The 15,344-nt window shown below is 45.7% G+C and overlaps 1 protein-coding gene across 13 annotated transcripts in view; it reads left to right on the plus strand.

Annotated features, from left to right (window-relative positions):
* Positions 1 to 14,677, plus strand: part of RDM1 (RAD52 motif containing 1) — a 40,702-nt gene extending 26,025 nt beyond the window's left edge. For 4 of the 13 annotated variants that reach the window (XR_013535737.1, XR_008481580.2, XR_008481581.2 and 1 more), the window contains 4 exons: positions 748 to 2,191; positions 2,596 to 7,025; positions 7,924 to 8,045; positions 9,012 to 14,677. The gene's annotated coding sequence lies outside the window, so the exon portion shown is untranslated. The remainder of the gene's footprint in view (positions 1 to 747; positions 2,192 to 2,595; positions 7,026 to 7,923; positions 8,046 to 9,011) is intronic. The other 9 variants (XR_013535745.1, XR_008481583.2, XR_013535740.1 and 6 more) reach the window with 8 other exon arrangements.
* Positions 14,678 to 15,344: the final 667 nt, after the last annotated feature.

The raw sequence follows: 15,344 nt of genomic DNA on the forward strand, positions 1-15,344 counted from the left end.
ACACTTTGGGAGGCTGACACAAGTAGATCACAAGGTTAGAAGTTCAAGACCAGCTTGGCCAAGATAATGAAACCCTGTCTCTACTAAAAATACAAAAATTAGCTGGGCATGGTGGCAGGCACCTGTAATCCCAGCTACTCAGGAGGCTGAGGCAGGAGAATTGCTTGAACCCAGGCAGCAGAGTTTGCAGTGAGCCAAGATCGTGCCACTGCACTCCAGCCTGGGCAATAGAGTGAGACTCCATCTCAAAAACAAACAAACAAAAAATCACCCCAGAACTATATAGCTTAAAACAATAACCATTTCTTATCTCTCATAATTTTTTGTGGCTTAGGAATTCAGGAAAGGGTTAGCTGGGAGGTTCTGGTGTGGGGTCTCTCAGGTAGTTACAGCCAGATATTAATTCTCTCTCTGTCTTTCTCTCTCCACATGGCAGTCTCAGGGTAGCTACACTTCAAAGGCTTCCAGAGTGAGTATTTCAAAAAGAATAGTAAGCATCTGTGCAACCTTTTCTATCTAGCTTTGAGAGTCATTCTGATCTCTCTATTGAGAATGTTGCAAAGACCCAAGAACAGAGGGCATACTTTCCACCACTTGATGGGAAAGACATCATAGAATCATGGCCATGTTTTAAAACCACCACTTAACTCATCTATATAATATAAAGAATAATAACAATAATTATCTTGAGAGAGTCAATGTGAGGCTAAAATAAGAGTATAACTCATTTCTCCATTTCCCTTCTAGATCTTCCTGAGATCACCTCTCAGTAAACTACTTGCACTCAGCCAGGCACAGTGGCTCAAGCCTGTAATCCCAGCACTTTGGGAGGCCAAGGTGGGTGGATCACCTGAGGCCAGTAGTTCGAGACCAGCCTGGCCAACATAGTGAAACCCCATCTCCACTAAAAATTCAAAAATTAGCTGGGCATGGTGGCAGATGCCTATAATCCCAGCTACTCAGAAGGCTGAGGCATGAGAATCACTTGAACCCAGGAGATGGAGGTTATAGTGAGCTGAGATCACACCACTGTATTCCAGCCTGGGTAAATAGAGTGAGACTCTGTCTCAAAAAAAAAAAAAACTTGCACTCAAATCCTTATCTCAGGTTCGGCTTATGGAGGAGCCCAACCTAAGAAAGGCATGAAAGAAAAAAAGTCAACTCCTAGGTTGTTGGCCTGACCAGTTGAGCTTCATCATCATTTTAGCTTAAACAGCCACATTTATGGAGTATATGCCAAGTACCATGTTACATATTTTATGCCAATTCCTAATCATAGCCACATTGTGTAGTATATCGCATCATCCTCATATCTCCAATAAGAAAACAGGCTTGGAAAAGTCAACCAGCTGCCCAGACAACTAGTAAGTGGTGGAGCTGCTTTGTAAAGAACTGGAAATGAGGGAGGTAGAAAGTAAACTGCTTTGGTATGGCTGCCCAAATGTGGGGTTATGACAACTCCTATTTCCATTATTTCCATGTGCCAGACCTCCCTCCCAACTGGAAATTTCCTATTTCCTCACAGTGAAAGTTCCTATTTCCTCGAGTTCCTATTTATTTATTTATTTATTTTTTTTTTGAGGGGGAATCTTGCTCTGTCTCCCAGGCTGGAGTACAGTGGCGTGATCTTGGCTCAGTGCAACCTCCACCTCCCAGGTTCAAGCAATTCTTCTGCCTCAGCCTCCCAAGTAGATGGGATTACGGGTGCTGGCCACCACACCCAGCTAACTCTTGTATTTTTAGTAGAGACAGGATTTCACCATGTTGGCCAGGCTGGTCTCGAACTCCTGACCTCAAGTGATCCACCCACCTCGGCCTCCCAAAGTGCTGAGATTATAGGTGTGAGCTACCACACCCAGCCACAGTGAGGATTCTTAATGCTACTATCATTCACCTTGTCACTGATGGAGAAATTGGAAGAGATGGAGAATGAAAAAGAGAGCAAAAGTATAGAGGATGAGAGAAAAAGTTTACAATGTGCCATTTACTGTTCAATTCTTCATGTCATTTCATTTAATCTTCCCAACAAGGCTCGAGGGATACATTAGCTAATACTATCTTTCATTTCACAGAAGGGGGAAAGGCTGAGTTCTATGAGACAGTAAAGAGAAAATCCAGCCAACCTGACACCCAGGCTGTCTGGGTCCCGCCCCGCCTCACTGTGACTCAGAAGTTGTCTGAGTAGTTGTCTGTACGTTTTCTATTTCTTTTCTTTCTTTTTTCTTTTTCTTTCTTTTTTTTTTTTTAACAAAACAATTTCATATCCTAGTTTCTAAGTATATCCCGGCTGGTCCCTGAGGAGAAATTAAGCCTGCTTAAGGGGTTGGAGCAATCAAAAAGCAGCTGCAGGACATAAAAGTGAGAAGTTCAGCAGCACTAATAGGTGTCTGAAGAGAGAAACAGGTGGTTATAGAGCCTGCAGCGATGGGGCTAGAAAGCAGCCTGTGTGTCTGCAACATGAGAGGGAGGTTTTATGGCTGGAGGACTGTGTGTATATGTGATCTTGGGGGTAATTCTTCATCTTTCATCATGTAGCAGTGTCAAAAATGTACATGTTACAACTTGGACTTACAGAAAAAAGTTGCTATTTTTCAGTAATTGGGCTGACATTGGAGCACCCATTCTCACCAATGGTGGAAGAAACACTTAAACAGGGTAATTAAGAAAAATGGGCTCCTCTGAAATGAAGCAGCTTCACTTCAGGTAAATATTCATAGCCAGTGGGAAGTTCAAACTCCTGGTCAGGACTGTTTCTTACCTCCCAAGGTGGCTTCAGGATGCAGGGCCTCATGGCCCTGGTTGGGGGTAGGGTGTAGTTCTCATTCTGTTGACTCCGGCTGACCTGTTGACATATGGCTCATCTCACCTTGCCCTGGGACCTTCCTGATGCTACAGTGCTACAGCTGGCGGACCTTGTGGTCAGTTCTCTTGGTGAGGCCAGAACCCACTTGCTGCCTGGGCCCAACCAGTTCTCACTGCTCTGAGTCTCAGCATGTCCTCCATCTTTTTTAAAGTACCCATTTGGCAGCCTCTGCTATATGGGCATCCAGAACCTTATCAGAATGTCCAAAAAGTCATTCCCATTCTCCATCTCAGATACTCCCAGCTGCCATGGAATTCTCCATTTCTTCACATGCTGCTTCCCCCCACCAGGGTCAGGGGCCTCATTTCTTCATTCTCCCAAAACAACCATGATGTAAGGCTATTGGATGCAACAGATGTTTACTGGAGATTTGCACATAAGATAGGTATTGAATGTAGCACAGAATAATTCAGATGATAACTCAAAATTGGATACCAGCCATAAAAATCCCTGCCTTAGGCCAGACACAGTAGCTCATGCCTATAATCCTAGCACTTTGGGAGGCCGAGGTGGACAGATCACTCGAGGTCAGGAGTTCGAGACCAACTTGGCCAACATGGTGAAACCCCATCTCTATTAAAAATACAAAAATTAGCTGGGCGTGGTGGTGGGTGCCTATAGTCCTAGCTACTTGGGAGGCTGAGGTATGAGAATCACTTGAACCCGGGAGGCTGAGGTTGTGGTGAGCCAAGAATGCACCACTGCACTCCAGCCTGGGTGACAGAGCGAGACTCTATCTCAAAGAAAAAAAATGCCTGCCTTAAAAAACCACTGACCATTCCCTAACAGAAAAATTAATCTCTCCCTGGCCTGATATTATTCCCAGGATCTGGCCACTGTGTTCTAGAGCCCCGCACATGCCCCTCTTCTCCCTCACCACCCCATGTTCTTGCCCCATCTCTCAGCCTGACCATGAATGACTTCCAATCCTGTTTCTTACGCAGAAAGATTTAGCCCTCTCTAGGCAATATGAGGTAAGGGAGGGGTGTGATGGAAGGGTTTTCCTTTTTATAATCAAACATGCCCATTAAGGCATTTTTTTCCCTAATATACTATGAGTAATTCCCTCCCTAGGAAGAATTTTTTTGCCCTCATTTTAAATCTGCCAGCTCAATGTTAGGCAGCTTTACTAAAACACTTTTGTAATGCCTCCAAACATTTTGTAATGGGGTATTTTTTTGAATCCTCACACAAAGAAATAGGTAATACTATTACATCCATTTTACAAAGAAACCAAGGCTTAGCAAAGTTAGGGAATATAGCCACTGAGTGAATCAACAGCCAAGTAAGAACTCAGACCCAGGTCTGCCTTACTCTAAATGCCCGTGCTCTCTGCTACTGCCCATCGGGGAGAAAGAGATATGTGTCTGCAGCTGAGAGGCAAACCCCATATTCAGAACCAATTCCGCCGGGTGCAGTGGCTCATGCCTATAATCCCAGCACTTTAGGAGGCCGAGGCAGGTGGATCACAAGGTCAAGAGATTGAGACCATCCTGGTCAACATGGTGAAACCCCGTCTCTACTAAAAATACAAAAATTAGCTGGGCATGGTGGTGCGTGCCTGTAGTCCCAGATACTTGGGAGGCTGAGGCAGGAGAATTGCTTGAACCCAGGAGGCGGAGGTTGCAGTGAGCCGAGATCGCGCCATTGCACTCCAGCCTGGGTAACAAGAGCGAAACTCTGTCTCAAAAAAAAAAAAAAAAAAGAACCAATTCCCATGTAGCAGGAATTGCTTCTGCACTGCAGGGGCCTCTGTGGAGGGGACAGGCCAGGACACAGGAGCCCTTGACACCGGGGAAGCTTGTTCCCAAGGTCCCTACTGGTCCAGCACACCATCCTCATGGAGAAACCTCCAGGATTCTCACTCCCTCCCAGCTCAGCCTGTTCCCTGACTGTTGAGTCTGCCCTGGAAACAGTCCCCTTGCGGCTGACCACACTGTTTCTAGACCTCAGAGCTACAGAGAGGAAGCTGCAAACTTGAGGCTCTCCCAGACCCTTCTGATCAATGTGCCTCCCTGGCAGGGAGGTATCATGCCTTTTTTTTTTTTTTTTTTTTTGAGACGGAGTTTCGCTCTTGTTACCCAGGCTGGAGTGCAATGGCGCAATCTCGGCTCACCGCAACTTCCGCCTCCTGGGTTCAGGCAATTCTCCTGCCTCAGCTTCCTGAGTAGCTGGGATTACAGGCACGCGCCACCGTGCCCAGCTAATTTTTTGTATTTTTAGTAGAGACGGGGTTTCACCATGTTGACCAGGATGGTCTCGATCTCTTGACCTCGTGATCCACCCGCCTCGGCCTCCCAAAGTGCTGGGATTACAGGCTTGAGCCACCGTGCCCAGCCGGCATCATGCCTTTTTATATCTACTGGGCAAGGGGCCAAGCCCCCAGAGGGCCACCAGTGTTTGCTGAACTGAGTCCAATTCCAGCTACTACTGTTTCCTCCTTCCTTTGCGTAAAGGGCTCCAGTAGGCTCAGCTGATCTCAGTGACTGTGAGCACAGCTGCTTCCATTTACTCAGCACCTACTATGTGCCAAGCATCCTATGCAATGACCTTATTTGGTCTTTCCCAGTCACGTGGGTTCAGTAGAAAGTCAGCCCATTTTATAGATGAAGGAAACAGTCCAGCAAGAGCACAACAGTTTCTTGAGCTTTTACAGCATAAGCAGCAGAGGCTGGAATTTGAACCAAAGTTTGTACAACTCCAAGGGCTATGCTGTTTCCACTATGAAACACCCTCTGTCAGAGGAGATAATGTCTATCACTCCTTCCCTGGAGATGAAATACCACTTCTTTTTTGGGGGGAAAGCATGTATGGTTGTTTTTGGTGTCAAAATATGATTCTGAAAGTCTACTTCCCTGATTCGGTAAAGGGTGGGGTGAGGGGTTAGGTGAGGGGCCTGGGGCAGGAATGAGCCACTGGGTGAGTCATGCACCTCAACCTCTGCTGAGAAGACCTGAATCTTTCACTGGCCTGAGGGGTAAAAGAAGCTCTAAAACTGGGGCTGAAGCTCCATGGGAATTCTCCCTCCAGTACTTCTTAGAAATAGATCAAATATGCACATGATACAAAATTCTAAAGATACAAAGTGGTATACAAGAAAAGGAGGTCTCTCTCCTAGCTCTCTTCCAGGCCTCCCTCCAGTTACCCTTCCTAACAAGAAGGGAATTGTTGCCAGTTTCTTATGCAGCCTCCAAAAGCATTTACACAGATGAGTCTCTCTCTTCTTTTTAAACACACACACACACTGTAGCATATTATATAAGCCATTCTGTCCTCCTTGTTTCTTTCACTTAGTGTGTCTTAGCGATCATTCAATTTCTGCAAGTATGGAGATTTTCTCTCTATTTTTTAGACGGAGTCTCACTCTGTCACCCAGGCTGCAGTGCAGTGGCATGATCTTGGCTCACTGCAACCTCCACCTCCCAGGTTCAAGTGATTCTCCTGCCTCAACTTCCTAAATAGCTGCTACTACAGGCATGCACCACCAGGCCGGGCTAATTTTTTAATTTTTAGTAGAGACAGAGTTTCGCCATGTTGTCCAGGCTGCTCTTGAACTCCTGACCTCAAGTGATCCACCCAACTCAGCTCCCCAAAGTCTGTGCCCAGGCAGAGATTACCTCATTTTTTTTTTTAGTAGCAGCCTGACATTCCATTATATGGAAGTGCCAGAATTATTTCATGAGTCCTTTATTGATGAACTTCAATCTTCAGGATTACAAACCATGAATATCTTGTATAGATCAAGTTGTACATATGTGAGTACATCTGTAAGATAAACTACTAGAAGTAGGATTACTAGTGCTTATTAAATACAGTATGCACTTTAAAAAGTTTTCAAACTTTATAGAGAATGTAGCAATGTATACCCCATCAACAATAAAAGGTACCATGCCCAGCTAATTTTTTGTGTTTTTAGTAGAGATGGGGTTTTGCCATGTTGGCGAAGTTGGTCTGGAACTCCTGGCCTCAAGTGATCCACCCACCTTGGCCTCCCAAAGTGCTGGGATTATGGGCATGAGCCACTACACCCAGCTGGGAGGGTTTTTTATATGAGAAAAAAACTGGAAGAGACTGGCTGAGAAGTAGACAGGCAGGCCTATGCCTGGCCCAGAAATTTATCCTAGGACAAGTAAAGAAGTCACCAACAGGCTGTTCCCTACAGGTAAGCTACCCATTTCACAGATGAGAAAACTGAGACTCAGAGAGCTGACTTGCGTCACTCAGGGTTGTACCTGGAATGCTATAGATCCAGGGCTAATTCCTCCAGACAATATATGCCTCACCTTCTACCTCAAGCTGTGGTCTCCTGTGTTGGGTTGGCTACAAGTCGGAGAACCCAGCTCCTTTCTATCGTGAGCGGAAAGTAGTTGGGGCCACCACATGATTCAGAGCTTCCCATGGTTAGTTCATTCCCACATATAAGAAACCACCATCAGTCCCACACATTCACAGTCACACAGCTACTATTTTCAGCCTCCTTGGGGCCCATAGGACCTTCAGCATACACTTCTCTGAGGTGGGTAGCAGTGATGACCCAGGACATTCATCGACCAGCCTAAGGAAGTGAAACTCTCAACAGATCCTCTGCACAGCTACCACCGGATAGTGGGCAGTAAGGCTGTGAAAGAAGTCAAAGTAGCACAGGAGCCACAGTGTTATCAGCCACTCAGGAAACAGAAGTAACCAGGGTGAACTAATCATCTTTCTCTATATTGGAAAATGCCTTCTCATCCATTAACTCACTTCACCTCCACATCAGTTCTCGGAATTAGACAAAACAGGAATTCTTATATTCATTCTTATTCTTGAACAGATAAGGAAAAAGAAGTATGTCTTTTCTAGAGAAGCAGAGACCAAAGGAAGACCCAGGTTTTCTGGTGCTTAATCCTGGCCCCATGTTCTTCTGCCTCATGTTTAGCAATATCCTGGCAGAATAAGATGTTCACAAAAACCAGCTCTTATCTGCCCACATCCAGAATGAGTCACCATGTCACTAGCAATGTTGTTTTGAACCCTCCAGTACATGGACATGTATGCATTCCTTTCTCTGTATCTTTCAGCTTCATAGATGCGTCCTCTGTGAGGATACTCTTGGGATGTTTCTGAAGGACTCTTGTGGTGTCTGTCTACTGTATCTAAGTGCCTGGCATGGCCTCTGGAACATGATGGGTACTCAACAAAGGTGTGTTGCCTGATTGGCTAAGAGAATGGATGATATATGTATGAGAGGATGAATCAACAGGTGAACAGATAAATGGATGGATGAATGGGTGGGTGGGTGACTGGTGGGTTGAGTATTGGTTCACTTGTTTTTTTTTTTTGTTTGTTTTTCTAATAGCATCCATGCACCCTTCAAAATATCATCTTGACATCATTTTATGTAATTACTTCTTCCTTCCAGGGTATACAGTCTCAGTGGTATAACATATCAGGGACTTTATTCTCCCAGCCAGGAAGTATGCAAATGACACAAGCTTGGCTGGTCATACTCCCTCTCCTAGGACTGTGAATCCTTAGTAGAGTGCGATGAGGATAGGAAAATTAGCTGGAGTACATTTATATCAACAGTGGCACCCTGAAGGCACTGCCAAGTAGTTCCTGCTGCCCACACACCCAGAGTGTTTCTGGTTTCTCACTTGTCATTTTCCCAAGCCAAGTTCTCCAATGTCCTACCCATTCTATGAGCTACTCAACATTATCCCCAATACATTACTTTCCTGATTAAGTTAGTATGGTATAATTATGTGCGTGTGTGTGTGTGTGTGTGTGTGTGTGTAAAATTAATGTACATAGGTTTTCATCCACAGTTCCTGGCTTATAACTCATTGCCCTTACAGTCTTCTGTTACAATGTTGGGGCACTTTAGGCCTTAGAAGCAGGCTTTAGGAAGCAGAATTTCTCTCTCTTTGATCTCTCCTGCCTTCCTTTTGCCTGCCCAAGGCAGGAATCTAATCTGATTGTGGGTCATAAGACCCTCATTCCAGAGAGGGCCCTGCCCCATATCCTGGAGGAAGGAATGCCGAAAAAAATCCGAGCAGACAGGCCCTGCTGGGTTCTTGCCTCGCTCTATTAGCGTTAAATCATATCCTTTTTGCCCAATTACATTTCAACATGGTTGTCCATGCTTATCCAATGAACTTTATAAAAGGCTCAAGAAAACAAGGTTCAGAGAGCTTCCAGAGAGCAGAACACATCAAGGCTGACAGGAAGGTGAAGGAGAACTCATCCACGTGCTGGGCGAATGGTGCACCCCAACTCCAGAGGAACAGAAGCTCTTCCAGATCTTGCCTTGTGTATCTTTTCATCTGGCTGTTTAAATGTAAGTGTTTCCCTGAGTTCTGAGAGCTCCTCCAGCAAGTTAATCAAACCCAAAGAGGGTGGATCATGGTAACCCCAACTTGAAGCTGCTTGGTCAGACATTCTGGAAGCCCAGACTCATGACTGGTAAGAAGGAGAGAGCAGTTCTGTGGAACTGATTCCTCAACCTGTGGTTTCTGAGGCTATTTCCAAGTAGACCAGTATCTAATTGAATTAACTGGCAGACACCCGGCTGGTGTCCATTGCAGAACTGATTGCTTACCTGTGTGGGAAGAAACCCCTAGATATTTGGTCACAGAAATCTTGTGTGTTGTTATGGTGTAAGAGAACAGGAAAAATGCATGCTGAATGTTTTTTTCCACACTCCCAGTCCACAAAAGTTTTCTCCACTTATGAACAAAGAATTTTTTTTTTTTCCTGAGACAGGGTCTTGCTCTATCATCCAGACTAGAGTACGATGGTGTGATCGTGGCTCATTCATGGGGAGTTTCAACCTCACGGGTCCAAGTGATCCTTCTACTTTAGCCTCCTGAGTAGCTGGGACCACAGGTGCATGCCACCATGCCCAGCTGATTTTTAAATTTTTTGTAGAGACAGAGTCTCCCTATGTTGCCTAGGCTGGTTTTGACCTTCTGGGCTGAAGCAATCCTCCCACCTCAGCCTCCCAAAGTGCTGAGATTACAGGTATGAGTCACTGTGCCTGACCATGAACAAAGGATTTTAACAGACATAAGATGCAGATGTGAAGGAATAGCTGAGAGGTCTCTTTTTGTTGTTGTTTGTTTTTTCTTAAAGACAGGGTTTCACCATGTTGGCCAGACTGGTCTCGATCTCTTGACCTTAGGCAACCCATCCACCTTGGCCTCCCAAAGTGCTTTGATTACAAGGATGAGCCACCGCGCTCAGCCTGTGAAGGAATAGATGAATAGACGTGTGCTGGACAGGAAGGAGTGAAGGAATGAGAGGGCAAATAGAGGAATGCAGTGGTGCCCATAGAGGACAATTTCATGAACTAAGTGGTAAAGTGAGTCCCGGGCCTTTGATGGATAAGAGAGAAAGAAGGGATCATAATCTCTCAGCCTTACCCATAGGAGGAGTAATGTGAACTAATTTTAGGGGTAAACAGGACACTTACCCCCAAGTCTCACTCTAGTATACTAGAAATTCTTTACTTTTCTCTCTCTCTTTTTTTCTTTGGGTTTTTTTTTTTTTTTTTTTTTGAGACAGAGTTTCACTCTTGTCACCCAGGCTGGAGTGCCATGGTGTGATCTCCAGTCACTGCAACCTCTGCCTCCTGGCTTCAAGCGATACTCCTGCCCCAGCCTCATGAGTAGCTGGGATTATAGGCACCTGCCACCATGCCTGGCTAATTTTTTGTATTTTTAGTATAGACAGGGTTTCACCACATTGGCCAGGCTGGCATCGAACTCCTGACCTCAAGTGATCCACCCACCTCACTCTCCCAAAGTGCTGGAATTACAGGTGTGAGTCACTGCACCCTGCCTATACTTTTCTATCTTTTAACTGAGAAGGAAATAAATAACATTGTCAGACCTTCATTTCACAGATGAGGAAACTTGGATCTACAAAGGGCAAGTGGTTCACCAAAATCTAACAAATGGGTTTGGAGCTGCAATAGCACTAGAGCTTAGGTCTCTCAATTCCCAGTTCCTTGCTCTTTTCACTACCCAAAGCTGACACTAAAAGGAATGACTGTGGTGCAGAATTTCCAAACCCTAATTGGAGGAAATTCCCCAAGGGGACTTTTTCATGCAAGTTGGAGAGCCTCAAAACTGCAATGAATTCTTGGAAGGTTCTAAGGACCCTAATAGTCTAAACTGAACATTAGAAAGAAGGGGAAGCAGCATAGTGGGGAAGCAGGGAACTGGGACGCCCCTCCCTGAGAATGGAAGTAATAGGCAAGAAGCCAAGGGGCTTCCCAGGATGAGCTCAAAAAAGGGCAGCATCCAGACTACAACCACATCATCCTGTAAGATTCTGAAGCTTTGTCACTTCCTTTCTAAGCCTGTCTGTGAAACTCTTTGAAAAGGGGTATGTGTGCTGACAAGACAGCCAGGAAGGGAGAAGGAAGGACCACATCCCGCTCCTTGGCCAGGCTCTGAGAGACAGAAATCCAGTGAAGGACAAAGCATGGGGCTGAGTGCCTGAAGCCCACTGCATTGAGGGCAGGAGAGCTCAGGGCAGGTCTGAGTCATTAATATTTTCTGTGTTTCTTCCTAATAAGTGAAATAATGTGCATTGTGTCTAGCACAGTGCCTGACAGCTCACAGAAAATCACCCACTTCCCCTCTCCCACCGCCATGCCTCCTAACTCTCAGATGCGAGGAACACCTCTACTGGGAGGGGGAAGCCATTGCGGGAAGAATTGCTGGCACCTTGACATTTGGGGAAAGAAAGGAAAGGAATTGTTTTCCAAGTATCTACTTTGTGCCACAAATGGTATTGGGCAATTTACTGATTGCCTCATTTAATCTTTTGAAGTATCCTTGGAGTTAGGTATTCTCAGCCCCGTTTCCAGAAAGGAAACCAAGGTGAAAAATAGTTAATAATTTGTTCAAAAGCATACAGAAAAGTGCCAGTTGCGGTGGCTCACACCTGTAATCCTAGCACTTTGGGAGGCCAAGGGAGGTGGATCATTTGAGATCAGGGGTTCAAGACCAGCCTGACCAACAAGGTGAAATGCCATCTCCACTAAAAATACAAAAATTAGCCAGAAATCACTTGAATCTGGGAGGCAGAGGTTGCAGTGAGCCAGGATTGTGCCACTGCTCTCCAGTCTGGGCAACAGAGTGAGACTCCATCTCAAAAAGAAAAAGACATACAGAAAGGGTTGGGTGATGTAGCTCACACCTGCAATCCCAGCACTTTGGGAAGCCAAGGCGAGAGGACCACTTAAGGCTAGAAGTTTGAGACCAGCCTATGCAACACAGTGAGATCCCTTCTTTAGGAAAAAAAAAAAAATCTGCCACAAAGGCCACATTCAATAGAAAACATGTTTTAAAAAATAGCCAGGCATGATGGCATGCACCTATAGTCCCAGTTACTCAGGAGGCTGAGTCAAGGAGATTGCTTGAGCACAAGAGTTTGAGGTTACAATAAGCAATGATCAGCTACTGCATTCCAGCCTGGGCAACAGAGTGAGACCCTGTCAAACAAACAAAAAACGACATACAGAAAGTATGTGCTGTCTGATTTCAACCCCAAGTTTGTCCTGCTTTACCAGGCTTTCTCCTGGGGGCTGGAGGTACTGGGGCCAAGGGCAGGGGTGGGGTGTGCAGGGGATAGCAGTGCTCCAGCAGTAAGAGTTCCTGAAGAGTACTTCATGAGGGGGTATATACCAGTAGAGGGGAAGCCACCAGCCATCAGCAAATATGCAGAGGAAAACAACAACAAAAACAGACCCCAAGATACCAATAGGAGGAGGACAGTCTGAAGTCATCTGGCACCCAGCCATTTTGGAAGAACTGATGCTTCTCCGTGGGCCTTGCTCCCATGGCTACCCCACCCCCAAGACATCTTGTAACAGGCTCTTCCAGTAACCAGAGGCAGGTGAGCGATGCTCTGATCAACAAATACACTGCATGTGGTCTCCATCTGCAATAAACAAGTGGCTGTGCCCAGCCAATGTCCTGTGTGGTGAAGGTGAGAAGAGTGAGGGAGAACCAAGCTGCAACCCTTGATCTGAATGTGGTTGAAAGTATGAGAGCCGTTGTCAAAGTTAGTACACTGACACAGTGCAATGTGCATTAAAGTGAGATATAAGGTGACAGGAGAGGGGAAGGGAGCGGAGGGGAGGGGAGAGGAGGAGAGGGGAGAGCAGGAGCAGAACAGAATAACACTGAAAGAACAAACTAGAGCTGAACCAAAAATCAAGGGCAGGATGTTGTAGAGTCTTGGATGGGGTTCAAATTCTGTCTTCTCCTGGGAAGTCTCCTGAGCCTGCTACGAGGTCTCAGCTTGCACCCTGTTGCCTCTGGCACCAATGGAGCACCTACCCCATGCAGGGTCCTTCAAAAACAAAGAAGGAGATAATTTCCAGTCTCAGGTGGGAAATATGCAGACTTGCAAACAGGGGCAGAGAAGGACAGGAACAACCAGTAAATCTCCAATTTGCAGACTGGGAAAATTAAGGTCCATGAGGAAATGACTTTGCCTTAGGCTTCTGTCGGGAGCCCAGATTTCTAGAGGATGGGGGGAATTTCACTGCTTTAGGCATGTTTTTAAGAGCAGCTGAACACTCAGAACTGCCCCCAACAGTCTGAGGTCATGAGGGGAACTCCATGCCTGATGACAGCTTTGGAATCCAGATAGAATTAGGTTTCATTTTCTCTACCAGCATTTGGTTTCCTAATGTCACATTATGAAACTTGGCTAGCAGCCAGCTTAGCTTTGGAAAGAGTGAATGATGGGGGGAAAAAAAGAAGACTACGCCAGGGAGGGAGGGTAGGAGAGGGGCTACACTAGGCTTGAGGGGATATAGGCCTGGCTTTAGTGAGGATTATGCTGGGAAAAGGGGTGCCAGAGGCATGAAAGCTGATAGGAACCAGCCCTGTGGATCAAGAGGTCCATCAGTGAGCCTGCAGGATCTATGAGCCCCTTATATGCAAAATTACATGTGTCTGTCTGGGTATGTCTCTGCAGATTGGTGGAATTATTTACAGCTTTCATGAGATTCTTTTTTTTTTTTTCTTTAAGAAAGGCAGACTGCCACATGCAACACCTCATTTGGATGTGTCTGGAGTCTTGGAAGCTTGACTACATTTGCCTACAAATGGACCTTGAGAGCTTGTTTGGAGGTTCTAGCAGGGGAGCGCAGCTACTTGTATACCCTTGACCAAAGAACAGTCCTCCTATCTTGGGGAAGGTTGTCCTCTTCTGAAACTGCCTTTGCAAATGTTATAGCAGTGAGAAAATTATGACAGTGAAAGAAATCTGATCTGACCGATTCCATCTTGCTTCTAACCTCCCAGCTGCCTTTGTTCATTCCTGGGCATAGGGAGCACTCAATTTGGGAGAAATTTAGTTTATAGTTTAACTTTGAAACAAAGATGATAACAGCCCCTCCCTTACACAAACCCACTAGATTGGCCACAAGATTAGAAATTACGGCTCAGCAGTCGTGCAGCCAGAGGCTTTGAGACCACTAACCTCTCCAATTGCTCCTGTAGATAATATTACTATTGTAAAACCTAAAATTGGTGTTTGAGGTATTTTTCAGACCCTGCATTCTGATGGATCAGCTGGCACCACCCATACCGGCAAACTGGCTCATCTGGTCTTCTGGCCCCCACCCAGGAACCAACTCAGTGCAAGAGGACAGCTTCAACTCCCTATGATTTCATCCCCGACCCAACCAATCAGCATTCCCGCTTCCCTAGCTCCCTGTCCTCCAAACTACCTTTCAAAAGCCCTAGCTTCCAAATTTTCAGGGAGGCTGACTTGAGTAATAAAACCCCTGTCTCCTGTTTAGCTGGCTCTATTTGTATCAAACTCTTTCTTTATTGCAATTCCTATGTCTTGATAAACTTGTTCTATCTGGGCAGTGGGAAAGAAGAATGCGTTGTGTGGTTAAACCAAGCATACAGCTTCAGGAGGGACGCACAAGGAACAGTAAAGGGAGAAGTGTACACAGGCCTAGCCAGCTAGATCAGCCAAATTGAGACAGACGAGGAGTGGGGCTTGGCGGCAGCTCACCCGCACTAGAGCTTTCTTTCACGCTTTCCCACTGATCACAAACCCCACACCACTACCTCACTGATACCATGTTTAAGCATGCCTTTTACTTAACAAATTCCAGGAACTGGCCTTAGGAAATCCAAGTATCAAGCCAAGGTTGTGGGGTATTCCACCTCAGGAAGGAATGCTGAACAACTGATTTACAGACTTGTTGCCACAGCCAGACTACCAGGTAGTCCATTACTCAAGATAGCCATTATGACCAGATAATGCTAACCTGCATACCCTACCCTTCACATGCTTTGCCCAGCCCAGCCTGCATACCCTACCCCTGATGTCAATTCTCATGCTTTGCATAATAAAAAAAAAAGCCCTACCAGCTCTGCACTGAGTCAGTCAGAGAATTCTCCTTGTGCTGCCTCCCTTATGTCCAGGTAAAAGCTCCAATAAAGTCTTGTCTCAGAAA

The sequence above is a fragment of the Callithrix jacchus genome, chromosome 5 (assembly GCF_049354715.1).
Source record: "Callithrix jacchus isolate 240 chromosome 5, calJac240_pri, whole genome shotgun sequence".
NCBI classification, from domain to species: Eukaryota; Metazoa; Chordata; class Mammalia; order Primates; family Cebidae; genus Callithrix; species Callithrix jacchus.